General features: G+C 39.0%; 1 protein-coding gene across 1 annotated transcript in view; it reads left to right on the forward strand.

Moving 5' to 3' along the window:
• The window catches only part of APBA1 (amyloid beta precursor protein binding family A member 1), an 82,221-nt gene continuing 54,539 nt past the window's right edge, over positions 1-27,682 (forward strand). Inside the window, exon 1 of the mRNA XM_066568730.1 lies at positions 1-128. The gene's annotated coding sequence lies outside the window, so the exon portion shown is untranslated. The remainder of the gene's footprint in view (positions 129-27,682) is intronic.

A 27,682-nucleotide genomic window follows, 5' to 3' on the forward strand; every position in this document is an offset into this window, starting at 1 on the left:
GGAGGAGGAGGAAGAAGATGGTGGCCGCGGGAGGAGCGGCCGGCTGCTGGGCTTTCCGCCCTGCGCTGCATCGCCGCCCCCGCCGGAGCCGCCCTGCCTGCTGAGGAGGCGGCGCGGACCCGCACCAGGTGCGGAGGGGTCGCGGCCGGGAGCGGGAGGGGGGTCCGGCCGCGCCCCCGCCGCGGTGTCGGGGCGGCAGCGGGCCCGCGGGGCGGGTTCCCGGCGCGGGATGCCGGGCCTGTCCCGCCCGCAGCGGTGTGCCGGGCCGGTCCCACCCGGCGGCTCCCGCCCGCAGCGGGGTGCGGGTGCTCGGCGGCCTCTGTCGGGCTGCGTGGGCGTGCGCGCATCTCCGAGCCAGCGGGGCAGCTCTGCACCTGCCCCGGGCTGCGGGGAGCGGCGCCAACGCGGCCATGACCGCCTCCACCCCGGCCTCTGGCGAGGCATTGCGTGCTTTCCCTCCGTTTATTTGTTCCATTATTTTATTTAGTGGGGGTGGGGTGTGTGTAGAATAATGTCGTGTGGAGCCGTGGACCTGAAATCAGTGCGCTGCTTTGCTGTTTTTTATTTTTTCCTACGCGCACCTTTTCTGTGGTGGAAAGGAGAAATGGTGGGGGGCGGGGGCAACGTGGGGATTTCGCATCCGGCGATCGAATGGTCGCCGTCGCAGCAGGACAGTCTCAGCAGCCCCTTCCGTCGGGAGATGTTGCCGGGGTTTGCGGCCGCGTCCCGGTTTGCAGCAGGGAACCCAAGGGGGCCTGTATCTCCCCGTCCTCCCCTTGGAGCATGCTCTCCACCCCTGGGCTGGGGGGAAGGTGACATCTGCTACCATCACGTTCTGCTTTCAGGAAATGGAAGACGTCTTGATTTTTCTTTTAATTTTTTTTTTTTTTTTTTTTTTTTTTTTTTTTTTTTTTTTTTTCCCCCGGAGAAGCAGTTTGAAAACAATGATTGCCTAAATCACAGTCGCGGTCAGTGCAGCGGTGTACATTACATCTGCTTTCTGTAAGGATCAGAGTCAATAGGAGCAGTCTACCAAGACTTCTTTTACTGCCATCATAAATCTTCTCTTTAAGAGAGATGGGGATGTGGGTCTAGGATGGAAAACTACATCTTTTTGCTTTCTCCTGTTGTAGATTTTTCGGGCTGTGGAATTGCAGTTTGGTTTAGAGAGTGCATTGCAGATCTGGCTGCTTTCATAGCTGCTGAGGAACTAGAAGGCAGAGATGTTTGCCTGACTCTGCATACATTAAGAGTGAGCTAATGTGGGTGTAGGGCAGATCAGCTATGTAGCGTTTTTTCTTGTCTTTGACATGCGTCACATTACACCAGCTAATGAGAGTACACCCAGGTGGCTGCAGTTTTGAGACTGCTCTGCAGCTGTGGCCCATGGGGTCCCAAATAACTTGCCAATATTCCAGTCATAGTACTCCTGGTTCTGCTGCATTGCTGTTAAATCTGGACCACCTGCACCTGCCTTTGCAGCCCATATCAGGAGCAAGCATGTGATGTCTATTCTTCCCAAAAGGTGATGGTGCCATAGAATGTGTTTATTCTCTATGTGCTGCCAAATCAAAAGTGAGGTGCAGGTTTGCCTTTATCTCTAGTGCTGTGTGAGAAAGGAGCAGGATAGACTGCCCAGAAGTGCTGTTCAGGAGGGAAGGAGAACAGTTACTATTGAATTCTGTGCATTCATGTGTGTTTGTACAGAAAAATAAAGTGTTGGGTGAATAATAATGGACAACCACAAGAAACTCTGAAAAAGCAGAACATTTAGTGTTGTAGCGTACCTTAGATGAGTGTTTTGGATGTTTAATGAGTGAAATGTAAACCGTAGTGAAAGACAGCTTGCCTTCCTTGGAAAATGTGGTCTGAGATTAATATATCAATGAGCTTTTAGGCCAAACTGATTTCTACAAAGTAATGGTGGTTCAAGGTTGGCTGGATGCTGTGAATCATGTAATTCATTGCTCTGAATTTTGTAGCTTAGTTGTAGCTTAAAACGATATTTCTATTTTACATTAGTGCATTATCTTCCCTTAAAATAGCAAACGTTCTGGCTACTATGCTGTCTTTTAACAGATGCAAGGCCAGCCTATTGAAAGGCTGTCAAAAGTATTTACTGATTAGCTCTTCAGCTCAAAAATGTAAGAATGCTGGGAAGGTGATTTGGTACATATAGGTAGATAGAAAAGATAGTTCTGGTGTGTGAAGAGGGAAACATGCCAAAGCTTTCTAGTATAACCCTGTTTGGTTACTTAATATGAAATCTTTTATGACAAGTTTGCAATTTCATATATATTGGGAAGGGAATGCATTCTGGTATTTTGTTTTTCATTTTCTTTCTTTTTTTTTTTAATTGAATAGAATTGCCTTCATGTATTTAAAACATGGGAGCTAATGCTTTAGAGGAGATTTTGTGATATGGGATGTGGTGGACACCAAAGGTGAGAATCTTGTAGTCCATCATCTTGTAGTCTATCATGCCCTTATTATTTTGAGGATCTTATAAATCTGAAGATTTTGTTTGCTCTGTGGTAATGTAAGTAATCCATAACACTTTGAATAAAGGGAGTACTAATTTTGAGGCTAAAGTTTGTGTCATGTATCTGAATGGGAACGCAAATGAGAAACCTGAACTCTTTGCATATGAGATCTGAATAGATTAATTTGACTGGGAACTGGCTTCTGACTTTTTTGATACTGTTTTAATCCACAGTCACATGCAATGCTTATGTTCTTAAACTTAGAAAGCCTTCAATATGAGGATTGTGTGCATCTTTGAAATGTAGATAACATTTTGTTTTGTAAGCAGTGCTTATCAGCACTACAGCCAGCAGAAAAGTCATGAGGGTAAAACAAAATGGAATCTCCTGTTCAGCTGCTTGTTTTGTATTTTTAACAGGCCAGTGTCGCCAGTCATTTGCAGTGATTTTGTTGCTTGGCTTTAGATTGTGTCAGTGTGTTGTAATGTTTATTACAAGCAAAAGCAGGAAATAACTAATTTTAAGTCCAGAAAACGTGGCTGGGAAAATAAACACCATGTTGCTATATGTATGTGAGTTCAGGGTTAGTAACCAAAACTAATGAACATGCTATAAAACCAAAAAAGGAATTACAATATAAAGTTCAGAGTCTTCAGACAAAATGCAGGAAAAATCAAGCTGAGAGCTCAAACTTTTCACTTGTGTCCCATGGCCTAGATACTTCAGGATTTTTCCCTTGGCACTTTAATTGTCTGTTATTGATCATAGCTGCTCTGGATTTACATGAGATTATGAATTAAAAGAATCAGATATTTTTCCTTGAGATCTTAAAAAAGATTATTAAAAATATTAGAGGTTTTTAATAATTAATTTTTAATTAATATTCAGTTTAATACATGTTGTCCATAGGCAGTGTGGCTTGATTAATTAAATCTTAACTTTGAACAAGATCATATTACCATAGTCTTAAGTGAACCCTTGATAAGTGCATTTTTAAATGTGTTTTTCTGGTTTCCTAGAAGGTGAAGATTCCTTCTTAGTGAGTGTTCTAGCAAACAACTCTTTGCTCATTTATTTCCAACAGATTGCCAGTTATACGTATTGCATAGGGGTTAAAGGTTTCTGAGAAACAGATTGATTGGTTTTTCTTCACAATAATGATTGATTTGGTAAGTCACTGCTGGTAAGAGGCTGCTAAGAGCAGTGTGATAGTATTTTTCTGTTTCCACTGCTCACATCAATGTTCTGCCAAAAATCTGCACGTTTGTTGCTTTACTGAAGGGGCCTAGGGAAGCATCTTTATTTGGTGCTTTCACAAATGCAGGCACGTGATGATAATGTCTGTTCTAATTCTGAAGAAATAAATACAAAAGCAGTACAATGGGTGCATGACAGCTGTGGATGGCAGAGGACTTAGCTGAGGATACTCCAAAACCATTAGAATGTGTGTTTTCACACTAAACCCTTTCTGCTAGAAACCATCCATGTTGACATGAGAGGAGGAATGAAAGCGCAATTCCATTTCTGGGGAGTTCTGTTTGTACTGAGATGCTGCTAGGCAGGTGGCATCTCACCTGGTCTGTCATGTCTCCTGTGGTGATTTCTGTCTAATTAAAGATATATACTGGGAGAAGTTTCCATCACCCACAAGCCTGTGTAAGTAGCTGTCTGTGGATAAGCAGTGGGGCTTTGAACATTATCGAGGAAGCTGAAATAAATGTATTAGAAATATTTAAAACAATATCTAGTCTGCATGAGGTAAACCACACTGGGAGCCTCTGTTTTTCCTATCACTTAGCAAAAGGAGATGATGTCCTTTGATGTTCTCCAATTAAAATGAAAAATTCAGAATGTTTAAGTACTATTTTTTTTAGGCATATACCTTCCCCTTTGTGTTTTCCAGCCTGTTCTTGGGTTGTTTGGTCCATCAGATCTTGTTCACAAGGCAGCAATTAAGAATTGTGTCTTTTCTGATGAGCGCTTCCATAAATGCTACTTTCCTTAAGAAGATGTCACCCATCTGAGAAAAATGTAATTGTAGGGAGTGAAAGACTTCATTAAAATCTGTGAGTTAGTCACAACTGGGCAACACATACCTGGAATTTAGGCTGAATCCTTTTGGTGGTAGTTCCTTTTTCCAACTAATTTTCAGAGTTTTTTCAAACTCTTCTGAACCTTTTCTGTATATTAGGAACATGCCTGCTGAATTTAATTTTCAAACTCTGAACTCAAAAGTTGAACACAGGTCAGAAAAACACAAGAACAGCAGAGCCACGGAGGCTACAAAACATGCTCATTTTGGCAAAGCTTATTTGACTACCCTACACTGACTCACTTTTGCCTTATTTTTTCCATTTTGGGGATGCATGTCAGGATGAGAAATGCCTTTCTGTATATATGTGGTTAAGGTGTTCGTTCAATATCTAGTATTTATTGGTTTTGATTTGATTAAATATTTTCATTTCTCTGCAAGAATTTTCACTTCTGTACCAAAGACAATAGCTTTCTGATCATTCTTCTTGTGGTGGTCATTCTGATTTGAGTTTTTTCTTAATAAACATGCTTTCTCAAAACTTGGATGAACAAGAACTTATGATCTGGGTAAAAGGAAGGAGGAAGAAAAAAGAAAGAACATAATGCAAGTTTTTAAACATACACAACTGTGACCTGGTTTTCCTAATATATGCTCAAGTTTTATTTGTGGATTTAAAAATTTTTATTTATTTATTCTTATATGTAAGTTGCAGTTCATGCCAACAGTTTTAGTGTTACCGTGTATTTGTGTAGTGTCTGTTCTGATGGGACTTTGATCATGTTTGAAATCTTGGTGCTTTGGAAGTCTTGAATGTGACTCTTTAGAGTAAATAAAATTAAAGTAGGAAAAACATTTTTAAAAGAAGAGCCGAGTCTAAAAAAGCTCTCACCTGAGTCAGGTGAAGAAGCATGGAGTAAAAGCTCTCGCTCCAGGCTTTTCTCAGGCTAACATCAGCATAATGCTTTAATACTTCAAATCCAAAAAACAGGCAAAACCAGTAGGTTCTTTATATGTTACTGTCCCAGGTAAATGTTAGGAGGGTGGGTACTGCCTCCACTGTTGGAAGAGGAGATTGGTATGTTGTTGTATGGTGTGTGGGGAGCTGAGGTTTTTTCCGTTCTCTTTCCTTAACAGCTTTCTCACACCAGCTTTTTTATGATCACAGAGTAATTTGAATTGGAAAGGATCCCTGGATGCCATCTGATCTAAGCTCTGCTCAAACCAAATGACTGAGACAAGGGCTGCACATGCCATGTTTGTAACTCTTGCCTTAATCAGGGCAGGAAACTCTCAAGATGGAGTGCTGTGCCTCACATGGTATCCAATACCAGCTCATGCAGCAGGTTTTGCTAGAGTCCTGGTGGGGTGGGATATGACTGCTGGACAGAGGCCTTCCTCCAGTCTGCCCTCCTCATCCTCTGCTGAAGAAGCTGCCATGCAGAAAGCTGCTTGCTTTGCTGCTGGCATTTGGGGCAGCAGGAGTGTTGGGGTGAAGGGCCTGTACCATGTGTTCTTACCACTACCATTCTCCTTAGGAAAGCCCTGAAATACAGGTGTGTTGGCTGTATTAGCCAAGTCAATGACCTCAAATTTATTTTTTTAGATGGTCAAGAAGGAGGAAATTATTGTTCACTAGTTTAGAAACTTATGTTCTTGGTATGAATTTATTTTATAGCGGTTTCAAAATTATAGCACTCTTTTTAAGAAATGGAAGATTTATTAAGCAGCATTCCTAGTGTGTATGTGCAATGCAGTCACATTTAACTTAATGAGAAAATCTCTGCCACTAAGAAGGCTGTGGTGAGGTGACAAAAATTTATATTAAATAGGCATCAGTGCAAAACCAACCTTTAGCTTTGTAATTCCATTGCATTTTTAGTGGACATTTTACATACCCTTTCCCCTTGGTGTGTATTTCTGGTATTCAGCTGTTCTGTATTCACCTTTTGTCTCAGAGTGATAAATAAGGATGAACAGGGTTCTGCTTTTGCTTAACAATTATCATTCCTTGCTGATAAATGATTAATGTAATCCACTTATGAGATTGCCACAGCATCATTCAGATTTTGGCATCTTAATTTTATTTCGTAACAATGAGAAAATCCCAAAGTCCTCAAAATCTTCCTCTTGTGGGACCAAGCTGCAAGGTGCATGGGAAGGAGATGTTTGAGCTTGATGCCTTCTTGGCAGGGAAATGGGCATTAGCCCAAGGGGACAGCGCTGTAGTTCATAATATTGACTCTGCATTAGCTTCAGCATCCAGGCTTTAGACTTTTAATTGCAGCTTCCTGATGGTTAGTCTGACTGCCTAGCCCCAGTTCAAAGTCGTGCCCAAGTCAGGCAGTTCTAATGCGTTGTATTTTCAGTGTGACACCCTTTGGCCCATACTGATTCTAGTTGCAGTTAAAGTTGAGTGTGGGCTTAACAGATCCTTACATATCTTTCTATTTCTTTACCTTAGTAAACTATGTCTTTATTTCAGCTTAGGTTAAGCTGCTTTTGAATGCAAATTTAAAAGCTACATGAAACATTTATATTTAAGAGTAACACAGACTTAATGCTTTGATCAACAATATTTCAAACATATTTTGGATTAAAATCAAACTACACTATTAAAAAAAAACCAACAACCCTAGTATTTCTTGTTAGCTACAGACTTGGTTATTTCTGGATTTGAAGTCAAAATAACCCAGCTTCTTAAGCAAATTTTTTTTGTGTCAAAGAAGGCCAAGTAAGTAAGCTGGAAAGAGGAGAGAAGAATATATTGCTTAGGATGTGTGCATGTGTGTAATTTTTTTTAAAATATAAAGTATTCTTAGTAATGTATTGGATAACTCTTTGGGTTATATTGGTTATCCAGGTGACATGGAGCATCAGCTGATGTCTTCCATTGCTCTGGGTATGACAGTGCCTGTGTCACTGGTGTCTCATTGTTAGCCATCATTGACCAAGGACAGTGGCATTTAGTGTTTCCTAAAGGAGACCTGGTTCCCTGTCAGACCCCCTTCAGGATAAATTGCCTCCTAATAGCAAGTAGAAGGAGTTTAAGCTGAATGTCAGCATGGAAATATAGTTGTTTGAAAACTAAATACTAGAAGCACAATTGCAGCTTGTATATAGTTAACATTCATACAGTAGATTTTCAGAAAAGTAGAAAGGTCCATACTTCAAAACTTGATTGACTTTTGGTGATTCTCTAGGAATTAAAAGTGGAGTGAACAACCTTTTTGTGCATGGAGCAAAGGCAATTTTTATATTGCACACACATTTTATATATTACACACATTTTTGGTGTGTAAATTCATATTTTATTGAACATACATTTTCTTCAGCCACAGCCACTTTATCCATGAAGATAATGACTAGAGGTTCAAATATTTTTTTTTCCTTCTAGTATGTAACTGTTGAAGCCTGGACAGGTCACGACTTAATTTTGATCTTCAGCATTAAATCTGTGTTATGATCTTGTAAGCAGTGGCATCCTCAGGCACTGTAGTGCAAGTTCATATATGTACACCAGGTATAATATGGATAGCAGAATAGCATGAACAACAGTAAGGTAAGAGTTCCTTTTTTGCATTGAGAAACAGAACTTTATTTGTATGTGAAAGAAAGGGTTTTAGCTGCTTGCCCAAGACCCTTGTGTTTTCAAATAGCGGTGTGTAAAACAGTAATTTTAGGGCCATTGGCCATTTGAAACACTAAGGGTTATGTATACTTTTTTAGGTATTTTACGCCTGAAAACGAGAGGGTGAAATTACAAGGAAGGGATTCACAGGATGGGATAGTCAGATGATCTGATTAATTCAGAGTTTCTTGTGATGGAAGGAAGAGTATCATATTTTTTTCAGTCAAAATAATTCCAAAATCAATCTGAAATTTTAGTAATCATATGAAATGTAAAGACTGAAGGATAATACACAAAAAGCCCTGCTCTTCTTCTGTTTTTGTAATATTCTGTGTCTGTGTTATTATGCTCAGTGTATCAAAAAATCAGGCACATACTTCCTACCTTAAAGACTAACCTCCTCCAATCATGTGCAAATCTATAGTCACTTTATTTACTCTGCTTGTTGAAGACTCCCTCTCTCCAGTGTATGACAGGAATCCCATGACTTCATTTCTTTTTGCAATATCTTACACAATTGTAGTAGCTCACGCAAGTGTAGTAGTGTACAAACCTCGGTGGCCTCCTTGTCTGTGTTAACTTTTCAGATGTAGTGAGGTACGGAGCAGTGTGTGCAGTCCAGATAAAACTCGCCCCTTCAGGCAGGTTTCACTGGTCTTCACCTGCCACCTGTGGCCATTCATGCTCACATGGGAAGACATTGTTGCCAGTGCAAAGCCATCACATCTTTGAAATGTGAGGTGTTGTGCTTTGAGTTACCTATAATTATTTGCATTTAGTTTGAATAGCCTGTAATACTGGGGGTTTTAGGAAGGAGGGCTGTGGTTACAGAGAAAAGTTGCTCAGTGTGAAGTGTTCTGCAGCCTTATGGAAAACCCTTCTGTTTTCCACTGGTGCCACCTGATGAGGAAGAGGCCTTGCCCTGTTCTTCTGTCTGATCTGCTTGGACATCAGTCAGTAGCATATGTGAGTTCATAGTGGGGAAAATGTGGGAAACAGAGGAGTCTAGTTGATTTTTTTTCCCCTCTAGGAAGACAAGTTAGGATGTTGAAAGTGCAAAAAAAATCAGTCACCTTCTCTGGCAGTGTGCAGGAAGCTTGAAGCTGGCCACAGAAGCAGGTTATTTAGGAAAAAAAAAAGAGATTTGACTGAGACTTTCAGTTGTGTGTAGTTCATGTTCACCTGGTCAAACTTCACGAAGCCTTGCAGACACTGTGGCTTTTGTTATCAAGTCCAAATTTTAGCATTATTTTTGACTGAAGTTATTGGTACAGTGATTACACTTTGGCAGGGAAGCGATTATCAACATAGGTTTTCCATGTTGATGCCTATCCCTGCTCTTAAAAGTTGCATCCTATTTGGAGGAGAGGAGTGGGGAAGGGAAGAGATTTGTGTAAGTGGAGCATCCATCTGGTGTATTTTGATGACACAGCCTGTTGGTGTGTTGTTACTTGCCGTAACCAAGGCAATGGCAAAAACATAACAAGGACTTAGCATACAATGTAAAAAGCACCTGCTGTTGTGCCTGAATTACATATTCAGACTGCTATAATTTCTGAAGTCTGTTTATTCTTGAACACTTGTTTGTTAAATGAATATTTTGAAGACACTTGAAGAACCAATGACCACAGCTGTTTTAAAACAACATTCATGAAATAGGACCTTTTTCTAACTAAGAGGAAGGAATCTCCTGAAAGGTCTCTGACATGCTTTCATTATCCAAAGAGCAAATCTTCTGGCTGCAGTCCTGCCAAAAGAGATGATGTACAGGCCAACATATTAAGCTTCCAGCGTATAAGTCTGGAAGCTATTTTCTGCTAAGGAGAGACTAAAACATTGGAAGTCTAGGCTTTTGTTCTGTTGTTCATCAGCTGTGATAGGCTTTCCTCACAGGCAGTAGTTTGTGAATGCTGTTGTAGTGGCTCCCAAGTCTGCTCTTGCTGATAGTTATAGCCTACCAAATGAGAGCACTGACACTGGGAACTGATGAGATTTTTGACACTTTTGGTTGTGAGGAGGCATTTAAGTGTCAGAAACAAACATGGAGTGAAACTACATCAATTTTGGTACATGTTTTATGAAATGGCTGCGGTATTGTTGGAAATTTCAACCTGGGGACTCAGGGTGGTAGCAATGCCTTCCTTTTTTGTTTCCAGTATTATCTTTATGATCACAGATTCTTCAGTCTCAGACCCAGGTACCTCAGAGGAAACTTTCTTCTATGCTAGTTATAATTGTATTTTCCTGTTCCTAATTGTAGAATGTAAAAATTGCATTCCTCCTTCTAAGGTATAGTATTGTCACCATTCAGCTCCATTTCCATGGTGCTTGTGACAAGTGGAACATAATCTCATGTACATACTGTATTTTGCATCTGGTGTGTTTTGTTTACATGAATAGTTTTGCTGTAGGTACTTTGTATTTTACATGCCTTTGAATTGTTTGTGGTAGAGATTTAGTAATCCTTCTTTTTCTCTTCTCTCCTATTTGTATCTGGTTTGTAAGTAACGTAATGTCTTCTGTTTGTTCTTCTTTGTCCGGAGGAAATTAATTCTTCTGGCTCCAAATGTAGCCCTGTTCATGATTTCACAGTACATGTGGTGTATTTTCCAAGAAAAAACAATGATATAATATATGGATGGATTTTTATATACAAGGGATCAAGGTTAGAAAAAAGCCTTTGGAAAGGATCTGGTGAACCTCTGTTGGAGGTTTGGGGAGAGAATTGCATTTAATCTAAAAGGCATATTTTTCAGAAAAAAACACCACCTTTAGCTGTTGAAAATTATTGGACAGTCATGACAGGGTTAGTGGCAGTATGTTAGAGTATAAAAATTGACAGATGCTTGACTATTCTGAACATGGAAACAGCTCTGCAGTTTGGAGCCACTGGCCTAGAGCATCTAAATAAATCTTTGTTATGTAATACTTGGTAGTGGGTGGTGACCATTATGCATAGCTCTGATATATCAGACTCAGGCAAAGTCTTTCCTTTTGCTGTGGCCTTGTGAATTTATGGTCAAAGTAAGAAATTTTTCTCAGTTTTATATTTCCTTCTTTTGATTAATACTAAATATATTGTTGGGATGCTATCTCTGTGTACATGAATAAGATGGCATTTGGTTTTCTTCTGCCTTGCTGATTAAGGTGCTTAATGAATTACAGGAACAGAGGACCTCATTGTGCCTGGCATGGACAGTTTCTCTTGTTCGTGTCTGCATGTCAAGTGCATGGCACTTCTGTAGTGTCTGATCAGCATATGAAGTTATGCTGTTGTTGCTGCTGTGATTCTACACTGCTTTAGGTGAGGGTTTGGCTGGTTTATTCAATTTATTAGGAACAAATGCATTCCTGTATTCTTTCTCCATTTTACCGGTAAACCTTAACCTGTCAAAGAAAGAGCTACATTAATTTTGGGCAGAAATTGGGTAGTCTACCCTGTGAAAATGGCATTTTGTTTCTAAATTTAAAAAGGTGGGGTTTTTTTTCCTTCAGTTCTTTACATTTGAGGCATGACAAAAGTCCAAAGCTTTTAATGTCTCTTGGGAGGAAAAGGTTTCATTCTGCAAAATATTCTACCTGTTTGAAGAGAGTGAACAAGGAGTACAAGAACTGATTTAAGAGTAATGATAATCTTGATAGCAAGTTTCTAGTGTTGAAGCATGTCTTGATATTGAAGCTCTTTGCTTTAGATGCACTTAAAAACTTTTGAACTCTGCCTAAGTTTTGTGCATTTTACAGCTGGGGTTGCTTGTCTTGTACAAGTAACACAAAGATGTTCACAGGGCAGGAATGATGCTTAATAATTTGAGGAACAAAATGTTACCTCCTTTTTGTTAGTAAAGAGGAATAATCTTACCTTGTAACCATAAAAAAAGCCTGGTAGAAACAGTCTGAATCAAAGCTATGTATGCTGAGGAGGATTTAACTGTGAATGATATGGTGAGATAGAGAAAGAACTAAGCATTGGAAAAAAAAAATCTCAACACTGATGTCTACCAGACTGTGAAATAATCTCCCAGGGAGTGAGAGAAGATACATGTCCAGAGGAGTGAATACTCAGTGGTGCAAGGGCTTCAGCAATACTGTAGGGAGCAACCCTCAGCTTGAACAACCTCTTTCAGAGGGATTTTCACATAGTTTTGGTTTTACAATCCAGGATGAATTTATCCTTGAAACTTATTTAAGCAGCTTTTCTTTTCTTCTTTTATTTGTCTCTAGATATAGTTTTCTGATGTATTTTTAGTGAGGACAACAATTTGATGATGTGGTAAATTATTTTGAACTTTATTTTTGTCCTTGAAGCAGCATTCCATGACTCTTTCACTTGTCAACAGTTTTGGGATGATCTTTCGAGTTTGAGTAAAATATAATAAGAGTTTGGGAATGTACCTTATCTGTTTGGTCTTACAAAGCAAAATCAGGTGATTGTAGTGTAATTGCATATGGTTATGCTTTGTAGCAATTTTTATATTCCTCTGCAGCTGATAGGGATGTTTTTAGCAAGGATCCCCTGTACCAATGGATCTATCTTTGATGTAATTTCACACATTACTACCACAATTTGTGCCACTTGCCTTTCCTCCTTCAAAAATACAGGGGAAGTAAAACCTGTAAAAAAATCAGCTTTCATATGTAAGGACCAGATGGATTCACAGTGAGTGGCAGAGGGAGTGTAATCAAATGCTGGGTATAAAAGAGTTTAGACAAAAATAGTAAAAATTAGGCAAACACTCTCAATGAAATAATGGCCAACATGGGAAGATGGTTAGTCAGTTTATTTGGTAAAACAGAGATTGATGTTTCAGGGTTAAAAGTGTTGGGAAAAAATAATTGTAAATGTTGTGAGTAACTGTAATAGTAGTGATGAATTAGCAGAAATGCTTCCAGGGAATAGGTTTGGAAAATTCTTTATGGGATTTGGGAGTTTAAATAGTGTAACAAAACTTTTAGCTCCTGATTCTTCGATTTTCTTTCCAGGGAGGATGTCATTTCTAACTGAAGTATCTTTGACTGCCACAGCTACCTATTGAAAGAAGGTGCTGTGTGTTTGTATGGAAAATGTTTTTATGAAAAGGTGAAATAGATATTTTGGTTGCAATATGCCTTGAGCTATTTTAGAACATTTCTCTTTTCTTCCCCATAGGAGGTTCAAGCAGTGCCACTGTAACCCGGAGGATTCTTACTGTTGCTTCTCTCCAAATCTTTCTTCCTATGCTCTTAAAATCTGACGTTGTAGAAATATTTGTTAGTAGTAGAAGAATTACTAACATGATTTCTGTATTGCTGTAATCATCCTGACTTTCATTTTCCATGTTACCCATCACTGTAATACCTTCAGCATACAAAGCAGGCAGTGCTGCCTGTTGCAGGACCACAACTTGCAGCAGACCGAAAGGCCATAATCAGGCATCAAGGCTGTCTCCATTGAGTGAGTGCTGAAGTTTTGACTGCACATGGTGTGACTGCAGTTGTATGAAACTGGTGTTGTGGGTTCAGTGCTACTCAGAATTGAGGAAATCACTGTATGGCATGTCACTGAATTACTTGATTCCTTGGATGTATTTTGCTTGCAAGTATTGAGCAGTGTAAGAGGTTGTACATTTTGTTTCTTCCTTCCTTACCCCTTAGCTTTTCCAACAGAGGGTGTTGAGTGAGAGCTGAAAAACTACAGTTTTCAATAAAGCACCTTTTACAAAATGTATACAGCAGTTACTGATTAGTTTTATTTTTTTATGATCTTCTTCCCGCTTTTGAAATCTGTATGAAATCCATTTACTTGACAGCCCTTTCTAGATCTTTAGAATTGGAATAATGGTGAAGTAGCATGCTGAAATTTGTGTGGTCCCCATAGCTGTGTGCCTGTGTGGGTTGCTGGCTCTGGTGGGGTGCCCCAAAAGACATGCTGCAGCTCTGATTTCTGATGCGAAGCCTGTTGAAACAGAGAAGTTACATGCTGTCCTGGTGACCTGCCTGCCAGCTGCAATTTGTGACTGCTCTGCTTCTGCTGTGCTGTGTGGGGCGTTTGAAGGCACCAGAAAATCTGCCAGGAGCTCTCAGCTTCTGGGTTTGGTTCTAAGTTTGATAGTAAGTTGTTGATGATGTTGCTGCATATGTAACCTAGATCAGAAGTCATTGAGAGAGTGGTGAAATGGTTGTGCAGAGTTTGTGAGTTCAAGCAGCATACTAATAACGTTAGCTTTATCTTTTCAATAAATACAGAACGTGTAATTAAACAACTTCTGCCTGATGCCTGGAGCTTATTATTAAGGGATTTCACAGTCTTCCATGACTTCTGGTAAGGCTCACTAAAGCTTGTGCAGAGGTTTAACTTGAATGTGTATTATTTGAAAAATAGTACAAATACCTGAAAAATACATTTTCTTTGTTTTCTTTCTGTGTAAGGCAGCAATAAAAAGCAGTGGATGTGACATGCTGCTTCAGTGTTGACAGAGTAAGGAGAAAAGTAATGAATTGATAATCCTCTTTGTGTGGGAGATGACCTTTTTAATTTAAAGTAGCACTTAGTTTATTTTGAGTGTAGTTATTACATTGCATGCTTCTGTTTACATTTTCACTAACTGCTTGCTCTTGAATAGCTTGTAGTAAAGCTCTGTAAAGCCTTTTCCAAGCTATGAATAGGCTAGCTGAGCATGGCATTGTGGAAACCCTAGATAATAGCTGAGGCTATGCTTTTGAGCCTCAACATAGAAAATCTCTGAGGTGGAAATTAGTGGGAGTGAAAGGTATTATCGACAGCATATTTTCTGAGCTTAGCCATATCTTACCTAAATGAGGTTTTTTCCCTGGGGATCCCAGGATTGCAAATCTTCAGATATTTGAAAAAGTAGGAAGTAGAAATGTCTAAGAGTCTTAAAGATTTTTTGACTTATCAAGTCTCACTGTTTTGCTTCTAGCAGAACTATCCAAGTCCCAAATAGTGATTTTTGCCTTCTCCAGGAATTTAGAAGAAGCAATGTTTTTAATGAGGAGAAAACAATTCAGAGGCATCTGATTTAAATCTCTGTAGCTTTGCTCTAATCCTGCCATTAGCACAAAACTGTATTCAATTTTGATGATTTACTTTTATTTAGAATAAACTGGAGGTTCGTCCTTGCTGTGTAATTTATATGCTTGTTACTTATACTGTCAAAGTCTTACTTAGAAACTGAGCTGAGGTGGCACAGGGGCATTGTGGACCTCAGGAGAACGTGCCTGTATTCTATTTGAAAGATATTTTGCCACACATGTTCCACATTTCTGCTCTTTTGTTGTTCTTTTTTCTGTTTGTTTTGTTGCTTTTGTTTTTTATGTTGCTCTCAAAAAAGAAATCTGTGTAAATAACATTCTTCTTCCCCCTTGTGAGCTACATGTAGACCATACTCTTCTTATGCATGCACTGTCCTACCAGAATGGCTTGGTTGATGTATGATTTTTTCAAATTTTTGTTGAGCCAACCAAACAAAACCCACCACAAACAGAATTCCTCCAAAACTGTAGAAGCTCATAAATTTGGACTCTGGGCAGCTGTTTAAAGGCAATTTTTCTGTTAATAAGGTATTTTTTACACTGAGCAGTTAAAAGTTGTTCTCCTCTAATGTGGAGAACATTAGGCTTGCCTCAGGCTTATAAAATTTGAGGGAATTTAAAAAAAAAAATCTTTCTTATCCAGATCATATTTGTGGGAATGTAGATAGATTGAAAAAATTTCCTGAAACAATAGTCATAATAGTTTCCATGTAAACGACTGAGGTGTTTTAAATTATCTGTCTTTAACAATACGGATGTATTTTTTAGATTATGCAGAAACTTTCATAAGCTTTTAATTACAATTTTGTTTGTTTACTTCTAAGTTTCTGCACAATTTCATCCGTATTTTTGGCATTAATAAGAATCATGACACCACACTACCTTGTGCGGAATTCATCAGGGGTTTGTTCATCTGGGACAGAATGTATGGGTTAATACAAAAGCTAGTATTGAAATCCTGTGTGTTCTTTTGGGACGAAGGAGGCAGTATTCAGCTTTATTTTCTAGCTATCTTTTTAGCTTCTCCTGGGAGGTAATAGGTGAATGGGAAAATGGTCTTTCAGTGAAGTGACACTGCTGCATTTCTGTACTTGAGTTGTGCTCTTGTTCAGTTCCTCCTATGCTGTATCTTTTGCTTTCTGTTATAGCTTGCCACTACTTTATGGTCTTGTCAGAACTCAGAAAAATTCTATAGGCAGGTTGCAAAATTTAGAAGAAATCACTTCTGAAGTAAAGCCAAACAGGAAGATCATTAATTAAGAAGTGATTATTAAGTAAATGGATACTGTACACAGGGAAGGAGCTGAACTTTTGGGTAGTGTGATACTTAGAAATTTGTATAGAATCTCATAAAATGGACCTGCAGCTGAAAATGTTTCAACAGGCAAACCAAATATCTTCCCATGTATGAACTGTTGCCTGCCTCCTCCTTTGCCCTGGCATCAGCACCTGACAAGAGAAGGTGGGGCACCTTCTGATCCCTGCCACGCTGGTATAGAACTGTGTCAGCCCCAAGTGTTTAAAAATTTAAATCTTTTTCAGTATCTTAAATAATTCAAAGCAGTAGGCTGTCTGGACTACTCACTTTCACAATACCGTTAGTTTATGTTTGGAGATGAGTGAAAATGAAGTTTTGAAACTTGACACAAGGGTGGCTAGCACAGTATAGACAGAAAAGTGCTGCTATGGGGAAGAACTTCCATGAAAGGATCTGAGAGATTTGTCTGATCCAAAGCCATGACTGGTGAAATGAAGGGAGGCTGGCATTGAGGATCTGTGTGATGCACTAAATACAGCCATGGATCTGTGATTCCTCTGATGCTTTGCAGAACACTCACAAGAAATTACACAAAGACACAAGGAGCCTGATTTTTGTAAGATTCATAAGAATTTCATAATTCTACTGTTCTTATACTGGTCCGTTGCTTTCTTGTCCACTCCCCATATCCTTACTAGACATCTCTCTAGAAAGCCAGGAAGTTGGTCACGAAGGAGAAGAGGGTGAGGATAGGGTCATGCCAAAGACCTGCTGAGCTATGGGCCTGGTCATGCCATGTGTGGATTGGCCTGCCAGCTGCTGCTGGACCTCCCCCTTCACCTGCTGGGATTCCTTCTGAAGCTTTAAGAAATTCTATTATCTTTGAGACTCTTAAAAAATAAATTAAAAATTGGCCAGTGACTAAAAAAGTTAAGTGTGAGAAATAAACAAATGTTTAATCACTTAAAACTATTATTTGTGGATTAGCAAAACAGCCTACCTTCCAGCCTCTTTAATCACAGGGTGTTTTTTCCAGTGTAATGTTATTTATAGGTAGTAATCTTACAAGCTTGAGTGGCTCTTTGTTTTCTTTGTGGTGAACAGTAAGTGAAAATCAGGGACAGAATATCTTAAATCTTTAATGAAGATTTAACTGTGCCAGCACTTTTTTATAGTGGAATCAACTTCAATAAAAACATTATGTATACTTCACATATATAATTGGCTCTGCACAAAACTGCTTATGAACAGATAATAATTTTTTTGTTTGTGCTTCATAAATTCATTCTTGCTTATGGCTTTGATGATTTGGTATTTGCATTCTCCATAGATCTTTAAAGAATTGGTGCTATATGAAGTACAGAATTCCAATTATGTTTCTAAAACCAGAATTTAAATGTTTTGATGTTAAAACTATTTCTTTATAATTCTCCATAAGCTAAATGTCAGACCATGATTACTTTATTTTGCTTTTTTACTTCCTTTTTTTCTTTGTCTGAAACTTAAATTATGATTAATTGAATCAAATATTACTGAAGGAGATTATTAGAATCCTTATGGGACTGTTTTTAGTTTCAGTACATGTCATTTTGCAGTTGTAGTCACCTTTCATAAAAAGGTCATGCAGCTAAGAGTAGTATTTTTATTTGCCCCAACAATGTTTTTACAAGTAAATGAGCTCCTCAAGAGAGTAGTTTCAGTTACTTCAGAAGAAATGCAGAACTTTGTGATAATCAGACCTGGTTTTTTTGAAAAGAACAAACCTTCTTCTTTTTTTTCTTTCTGTTTTCTTACATTTTTCACTAAATATTTGAAATAATTTTGAATCCTTGCTATCACTCTCACTAATGTGTGACTGCTGCTATAGTGGCAAATAATTGAAAATAATGGGTTACAGAGAGGAAAACTCATCTGTTAGAAATAAATTTTCAAGACAGTAGATTGATTTTGTCTATAACCTTTTCCCTGAGATAAAGTAGAATTTAGGTCATCAAAATTGATGTATTAGCACATCTTAGTGGAAAGAGCTGGCATTTTCAGTTCTGTTTCGTATTTTGTTTTCTCTCTTGGATTTTATTGTCTGAATTGACAGATGATTGACAGACAAAGTGTTCTTTGTCATGAGTTACTAAAGAGATTTCCATTAAAAGCAGATTAAAGATGGCAGAATTAATCTAACTGTAATGAGTTACTCTAGTTTCATTTTTTAGAGGATTTTGAATATAGTGTTTTATTTTATCAATATATGATTTTATTATTCTGTTGACTTCTACATTTTTAATTTCACTTCCTGAGGGAGAATTGTTCAAAGGCTATGATTTATTTTGATGATTTTTTTTTGACATGTTTTCAGGTTTTTTTCCGCTGATAAAGGTGAGCTGCAAAGGTATCCTCTTACTATGAGTTGAGTCAGCTTTTTTTTTTTGGTGATAATTTTTTTTAAATTTTAAATTTAATATTTTGCTTCACTTTTTAGAAGGTTTCCTGATAAGCCCCTAGTCTAAATATATTTAATTTTTTTTAGTTTGAGTGGCAGTGGGGAGAGTCTGGGTGGATTTCATGTTGCACTTCCTTTGAGATTTATTGTAATCTCAGCTGTAAAACATAGTATGCAATCCACAGAGAGGAATCTCATTATTGAAGTGGAAACCTGCATCAAGGTGGTATTTTCAGGATTTTGACAGTAGTACTCAAGATTTTCATCAGAGGTTTGAAAACTGGAGTGGAGAGGCAGCAGTCTTGAAGGGGATCCACCAGGGTGTAGGAAGAAAACTACAGTGAATATTCAGAGAGGATGGGAGGTGCCCCTCAGGAGGTGCCAAAGCAAGGTGCATGGAATTGTGGGGAGGGAGCAGCTGGATAAGTAACAGGGATTGCAACTAATGCGAGTTGTGTTGGCTGTGAAGTATTGGTACTAAAGGGAGGTGCTGAACTGAGAAGAGGAATATAACCTTAGGAGAGATGCAAAGTGCTCAGTGTGGGCTCAGGTGATGTATCCGGTTTGGCATGCTGTGCTGGAGAGAGCTGATGAAAGTTTGAAGGAGGGTTGTGGAAGTCTCTAAAGGACAGACTGAGTGAAGGAGGAATCCCCCAATTAACTGGAGATTGTTTAAGCTGAAGAAGGGATGGTGTGTAGGGAGCACTGAAAGTATCTTAAGTGAAGGAAGAGGCAGCAGGCAATCTGTTCTTGGTTTGGCAGGACTGGATATAACTAACCAGCTTGTCCTGAGAAGGTGAAGAGGCAGATGAGAGCTTGGGAAAACTGCCAGCAGTAAAAATATCAAGACACTCAAATCTGACTAAGTAGCCATGGATAAATACACATATCAGAAATGTAATCGTTATCACTAATACTTCAGGAACAGCAGGCACATTTATATGGTTATGTCAGATGGCATCTCAAGATATGACTCAGTGATTGCTGAGTTTTTGATATGCTGTCACAGAACTGCAGTTTGATTGGTTTTGCAGGCAGGGGGGTAAATCAATCCACTTGGAACCACCGCCTTTTTTTTTAAAGTATCTATTTTCCATTTTTATTCTCCACGCAATATCCTCGCTGGTTAGTTCCAGACCAGTTTGGAAGATGAGACCATAAAAGTAAATAAAACTATTCATTTTTTATAAAACTGCTGATGGGGTTTGGGAAAATATATTGACTTTATCCTCTGAAAAGAACACAAACTGAATTTGGCAGTTGCCAAAGCAATTGTGTGTGTCAGACCAACAATGTACATGTAGGTCTGTGTGGGGAAATATCGCGAGGTCTCGAGATATCGCGAGGTCACGCAGAACCCCTCCCCTTTTACCATTAACTGACCGTTACCCCCTGTTATAAAAGACCCTGCCTAACCGTTAATAAATGCCAGTTACTGTCCACCACATTGGTGTGTGCATGTGCTTGGCCCGTGTGGCAGAGGCGCCGCCACAGAACCGTCCTGACCCGGGACGCCACGCCCCAAGCGGTGGCAACAGCTCTGGACCCGTTGCAGATTGCGAGGGCCACCTGTGCCCTGGAGGGCATCAAGCACAGCCAGGCAAGAGAAGGGGATGTCCTGCTCTGCTCTGCCCTGGTGGAACAGGCTCCCCAGGGAAGTGGTCACAGCATCGAGCCTGACAGAAGTGTTTGGGCAATGGTGCCAGGCACATGGCGTGACTCTTGGGGTGTCCTTTGCGGGGCCAGGACTTAGACCTGTGATTCTGATGGGTCCCTTCTAATTCAGCATATCAATATATGGTTCTGTTTCTTGCCTGATCAGAGTTTCTTCAGGTGTTAGAATTAATTTTGGTTTAGTAGTAATAGAAGATGGTCTAGAAGTCAAAGACTAGCCAGACATAGGGATTTGAGTTTCTTTTGACTTATCTGAGCAATAGAATTGTTTTAATTCATGAAGTGGTAATCCCAAGTATTCACAGAAAAAGTGCCTCCTTCATAATACTCATATACTTACTTTTATGACCAACTTTATAGTTCTTTACTCCATCCATTATTTTTCCATTTTTGCTGATTAGATATCATATGTAATCTGTAGCAGATAAAAGAAGAACCATATAGAAAATACCAATGGCTTTGTCAAGGTTGTAACCACTGACTTCCAATATATAATTTAGATGTTGAGCTGAAATGTTGTGACATACCCAGCAGGTATCTGTAAAGGGGGTCTGTTTACAGTTTGTGGTTTTAAGGGAGAGCTGTAAACACAATGTAATGGCTTCTTGTTTAGTGGTGATTTAAACATGTTAACTTGTATTAATTCTGTATTGAAAGCAAGCTGACTCCCACGTTAGTTAATAATTGTAACACATCTGAGCACACTCTATGCAGATAAATGTAGGGGGAGTGGAAGGAATATGGCTTTCTTGCTTTTCAAGAAGATGTGAAATCCCAGAAAGCTCAGATCAGCTGATCCTCTTTCTGTCAGAATCTGAAGCCTCTGTGCTTGCCTATGCATGTTAAGTATTTTCACTTGATGTGCATCCTATCAACAGGGTTGATAGTCTGAGAATCTTTGATTTATGATGGAGCATGAGCTGGATTAGAGCACATTTACACTGTGAGCACTGATAATGGATTCTTTCACTTCACTTTTTTTTCCCTTTGAGTGCAAGTTCTGTGATGCAATTTAAAAGGAGAGTAGATGTTTGCAAATTAATGAAGTCATAGCAACAGCTCAAGCCTTCAGTAACAAGTTCTGCAGGCTGATGTTACCGTTGCTCAGTTTTCCTGTGTTTGTCTCTAAAATGAACTCTGCTCTCTCTTTCTACTTACTGAGTCATTCTACATTAGGGATTATGTCCAACATAATTCCCAGAGGAAGTGAAGAAATTTGAAAGAGATTGGTTTGGTGCAAAATACTGCCCTATATCTAAGTAATTGAGAATGGAAGTTGCTTATGCAGGGAGAGTGAACTGTGACATGTTGGGTACTAATATAATACACAAATCCATTCTGCTCCAATTCTTACACTATGCCTTTCTGTAGTATAACAGGGGGTCTCAGTATAAAAAAATAGCTAACCTAATCAGTCTGTTTCAGCATTTCTGTTTGTTGAATTTCTATCCAGATTGTACCTTGGCACAGCTGGCTGCCTCTTACGATGTAATGTTTGTAGGGCTTTCAGATGGAACAGTATAGTTAAACTTAAAAAAGGTTTCAAATTGGAAGTTTCTTTTAGAGTACAAAAGCAAAACAATAACATATTAAATAGCACAAAGTAAATGAGTACTAAAAATAAGCAATCACTAATTATTCTTGTTCAAGACTTGAGTTACACAGACTGATAGAGCCTTCAATGCTGAATATATGTAGCTATTTCCCTTTGATTAACATGTAGCAGAGTGTATTCTCTTCCCTTGTCCATGAAGATGTGTTTACAGAATTTAAAACTGATGCGTAATTCCAGCAGTAAATTCCAAGATTCAGTAGTCTAGAGGGTGTTGAAGGTATTTTAAAATATGCAGAAAAGAAGCCAAAATAATGAAATCTATGCAAGTAGGTATTTCATTCCTCTGAGTTGTATCTTTACCACGATCCTGCCTTTATGGGTCCTTATAGGTTTTATTAATTTTTTTGCAAATTCTGTACTTCTCTTGCCTAGTGATCTTTATATGAAATTTTAATTTTGATCCTTCGGAGGTTTTGTGTTCCATGCTGAATTGGTGCATAAAATATAGACCAGAATGATACAACATTGCATTCAGAAAAATAGTCCTCAGTGTATTTCTGATGTGAGAGCCAAAGAGAAGGAAACAAGGAACTTTCACAGCACTTTTCACAGTGCTGTATTTAAGCTGCTTCACACTGAAAGTATTTCAGACTAAACCCCTTGTATTAAAGTATATTAGTAGTATTATATTCTCTATAGTGTCTATTTTTAGGACAGTGTAATGCCTGCATTACAGTTCAGCAGTTTCCTTAACTGATATGAAACATTGCAAAACTCATAGAAGGAAAGGATAAAATAAATGTGGACTCAAAATGATTTGATTTTGAATTCTGAAAGTTAATTCTAACTTTGGATTTCTTTGTAATTCTATTAGGTAGAATTAGATTTCTTTTTGCAATTCTATTAAGGTAATACCTTGTCCTCCAAGGCAGCTGTAGGTAACAAGTACTGCAGAGCAGCTCTGAGAGCTGCTCGACACTTTAAAAGGAGTTCCCTCCCCTTAATTTCAACTAGGCCCTTTCCATCTATTAGGAGAAATACAAATAGGTTTATAAGAGTCAAAAAGTAGCATTTACTAACAAGCAAAGCTGCAGCAGGCAAAAAAATACAATAAATAATCAAGTGATACAGAGTTTCTAAGTCTCACAAACTTCCCCAGAACAAAGAACAACCCAAAATGGTGGAAATACCCCTTCCAAGACGGTGCCTGCCACAGGGAGACAAAAGGAAATGGCACCAGCTCGCTCCCCCAGGATGGCACTGCCCAGGAGGCAAAGGGAAAAAGGATGGCCACAAACGCTCTGGGGATAAATGTTTTTATCTACTCATGTGAAGTCAATTTCCCCCATATTTGCGTTAAAGTGAGTTGAATATATGTCAATACTGTTTTCATAATTATTATTTTATTTCATTGAGCTTGTGGCAGATTGACCTTCCCTGGCTGCCGTCTCTCTGCCTCTCTCTCACTCCTCCTCCTCACTAGGGTCCTGAGGAGGAAATAATATGGAAAGGTTTGTAAATTGATATAAAGAGCGGGATTTCCAGTTGCTGTCATGGGCAAAGATTTGATTTGGGGAAAATTAATGTATTGCCAAGTAGAGTAGAGTTGCATGGTGAGAAACAAGGACGAAACTCCCCTTGCTTGGGTCACCCTCAGCATTTTTCATGCTCAACATTGCTCCTTCATTTCGGACTCTTCCACCTCCTCTTCTCTGGAGTAGGCCCTGCACCCCATCTTGACACTGCAGCTCAGGAGGGAAAAGTTGAGGTAGTTTCGTCTTAAATTACGACTCAGATTTGGCAAGTGTTTGTGCTGTGAAGCTTAGAGCCTACAATCAGTTATGGCAGTGGGCAGCTGAAGAGCTCTGAGTAGCCCTAGGTTTGTTTAGGGGATGCACAGTTGAAGGTTTTGGGATTTGGTAGAGGAGACCATTGCCTGTGACTCTGGGCAGGCTCTTCGGGTAAGGTGACAGGAGAAATACAGTCCTTGGGACCAAAACGGTAAAAAGTGTGGTTTATTGGAAAAAACCTAACAAGCCCCCTAGCTTGGTAGGAAATCTAGGGAAGCTAATGTGCTTGCAGATGGTCCTTCAATACCATCATCCGAATGCTTAGGTCTGTGGTTGGCAAAGCCCCAGCACCAGCTGGTGCTGCACGTCTTGTCCGGACATGGACTTCTGCTGGCCCTGCCGCCAGCCGAGCTCTCACAGAAGGCACCCATCTTCCCCCAGACATGCCCATACATGGGCATAGGAGGAATTGCCCAGTGTATGACCAAAAGAATTACTTGTGGGGTGAGGACAGAAGAGAACAGAAACAGGTTGTCTCCATTTTTCCTTAAGTCTGTTATTTTGCGGAGTTCAGATTCCCCTAGGCAAAACAGTGCTAAGAGAGCCACAGCTTCATTTTCTATTATGCATAAATGAGGCTGAGGTGAGGAAAACCTGGACCGTGATGGTACAGAGGCCACCCTCTCTGGACATGGGAAATGTGTGGGGGTGGGATTGGCTGCACTTGCCATGGCTGGGAGCCAAGGGAGATGTCATTGCTGCTCAGCAGCCTTTGGCTGCTCTGTTTTGTAGTCACTCAGGTGCTGTTGTCCTTCTGTTGTGGGGTACCAACAAACTCTCTCTTGCTTATTTTCCTTAAATGATTTTTGGTGGCTTAGTTCTTTGAAGCAGGTATGGGTTATTGATTTCGAGCTTGTTGGCTCTTCTTCATTGCACCTTGAACATCTCTGTTTGCTGATATTTTTTCATTTGCTTTCCAGTGTGATAATAAGATTTCCTGTATGAGCCCTCTAAATATTTGTCTGCATGGTGTTACTCATATAAGCTGTAAAATAAATCTGTATTTGGCTTCTCAGCTTGCTTGGTTAGCTGAACTATGATTGTTACTTAGATTCCCAAACCATCCAGAATTAAATAACATAGTACAAAGAATTATTTTGGTGGTTTTAGAGTTTTTTCTTGGGTTTGGGTTTTTGGGTTTTTTTCTGTTTGTTTGGATTGGGTTGGCTTGGGTTGGGTTTTATTTGAATCTTTGGGAAGGAAAAGGATACCCTATGTTTGGGATTTTTTTAATAATGTATTGTTTTTTCTGTCACTACAGTTATTTCTTTTTCTTTTAGGATTTTGCTGTTATGTTAGGTTAATCTATTTTGCAGCCATTCACCTGCATTTCTTAGCTCAAAACCTCTCTTCTGCCAATTCTGATAGTTGTTTTGAAGAAATCTATTAGGTGATCTCCAAGTCTGCTCCAAAATATGTACTGAAGTACAGTGTGTGGGGACCATCACAAATTGCCTTCAAAAGCATCCTTCAGATCCAAGCTAAAACACATAGCTAAACCTACTCCGAGAAACTGTCTCTGACAAGTGTGTAAGACAATCTATTCCCTTTCCAAACTACAGATTTTTTTTCCGTGCTCCCTCACCTTCCTCTCTGCTTCCATTTTTTTCACGGAAAGACTTTTTTTCCCCTAGAACTGATGTGAGTTAGAACTTCAGAGTCATTTAGAAAAGCCAAACCCCTGGACATAGGCCTGAAATATCCATCATTGTTTTCCCAGGACTAATTTTAATTTTTTTAATCATGGCTTTAATCAAATTTTTGAAACATTCAGCTTGTAGCGACTTACATTTTGTTCCAGAGCTTGGATGATGTGTATTTGAGCTCAGGATCTGCATGAGTAACTGTGAGCTGTTTGAAAACTGGCCTGAACTTTTGAAAGGCTTGAAACTTGGTTGTGTAAAATTCCTATTGTTCTATTCAGGTGGTTGATGTAACGTGTTTAGAAGTGTGTGGCAGAATAGCATTTTGGAGTCCTAGTTTTTAGTAACCCTTTTAGCAGAGTTTCAGAAGACTGTAAGGAAGAATATGTTGTGTTAATACTTTCAAAAGTAAGTGAATGTCTAATACTTGTAGCATGGTAATTTAATTTAAGTCCCCTGTAGGATAATAGGAAGGATGTTTTGGGTTGACAAACTTTGAAAATTGCAAGCCTTTCTAAACTATGTATGCGGCCGTTCAAGCAAGCAAGAACTTGGGGGATCATAATGGTTTGTGCTTCTTAGGACCTTACATTTACTGATCATGGGTTTTACAGCTTCTATAGAGCTAAAAGTTTACTTGTCCAGAGAAGTTCATGTAACTTAATACTGACAGTAGCCATGTGCCTGACTGATTTGAAACAGGTGCTGAATTCTGTCATAAAGTGGTAAACTTAGAATAATCCTGTAGCAACCTACAAAGCTATAAGTATGTAGTTCTTTTTTATTTTCATTGCTTTTATGATCTAGTTCCATGTTTAGAATTAATTTGGTGACTTCCTGCCTTCATTTTAAAACATGAGAGAGATCGCATCCTCAGTACTTTTTGTCTTGAATTTAAGAAACTAAAAATGAAAGGATGCTGTAGTATAGCAATGAAAAAGGAAGTTAGCATGTACAGTTTTATCATGTCAAATGTGCAAAGCTCAGGTATTTGAAGAGAAGTCAGATCAATGCTTTGCTTGATGGATAATAGACACCAGGGCATGGATTTTGAGTTAAATACCACCAAAAAGTAGAATACCAGTTAAGCTTGGATCTCAGATGAGAAAGACATTCTGTTCTTGGAGGAATGGTACTTCCTTGAAAAGGAATAAAAAAAACCAACCCAGAATAATTTCAAATATATGATTCCCTGGAATTGTAGAATCCCCCCCAATCTAGGTTTAATGGAACAGTTAAGAAATACCTTACCTTTACTTTATAAAATATAACGAAGCAAGATAATTAGGGCTCCTGTTTCCTGTAGAGAAAGGGTTATGGGTGCCTTTGAAATGCATTGCCTTAATAATAACTTCTGAGGGTAAGTGAAAGGAGCCATTGACAGTCAGACTGACTGCAATCAAAAAGGATAAAAATACTAACCAGTGAATAGCTAAATAAGTACTTCAAGCATTGAAACATTTCAGGATTGTTCTATTCATCCTCTGATGATTAATTTTTTTCATGTTAAATACATTTTTTCATGTTTTACCTTAGAATCATCCTTTTTAGTTGCCACTTTTCTCTACTGTAATTCCACTGTGTGTTAATATAAAGGATTTTATAATGTTAGGAATGTATAATAAAATATTTTAAATGGAATACATGCTTCTACTAAAATCTAAGTATTGCTATGTAAAAAGAGAAGAAAAAATAACTTCTTCTGGGTGTCGTTTCTCTTTCAAAGGTACACAGAAGTACTGTGGGGCAAGGTACAAATAATTTTTAAAACTAGGCAACTGCCACCTCGTGTGTGTTGAGAAAATTTTTAATTTATGTTCTGTTTTGCCTGTGACTCTATCTTTAAATGCTGTTACATTATATCCGTTTTCCTGTTGTCTCTGTACCTGGAGTGGAGCTGGTCTGTGTAGAGGTTCTAGCTGTAAATACTGCATAGAGATGTGAAAAGCATGCTTGGGTGACTCTCCTCAATTTTCTTAATTTTCTTCCAAACTCTCCTGTGTAGCTGTGTTCTGGTCAGTTTATTTCCTTAGCAGGTAGAGACTGCAAGTGTATGGGAAACATTGTGCCCTTTACAGAATGCATCTGCT

Source organism: Molothrus aeneus, chromosome Z (genome assembly GCF_037042795.1).
Source record: "Molothrus aeneus isolate 106 chromosome Z, BPBGC_Maene_1.0, whole genome shotgun sequence".
NCBI lineage: Eukaryota > Metazoa > Chordata > Aves > Passeriformes > Icteridae > Molothrus > Molothrus aeneus.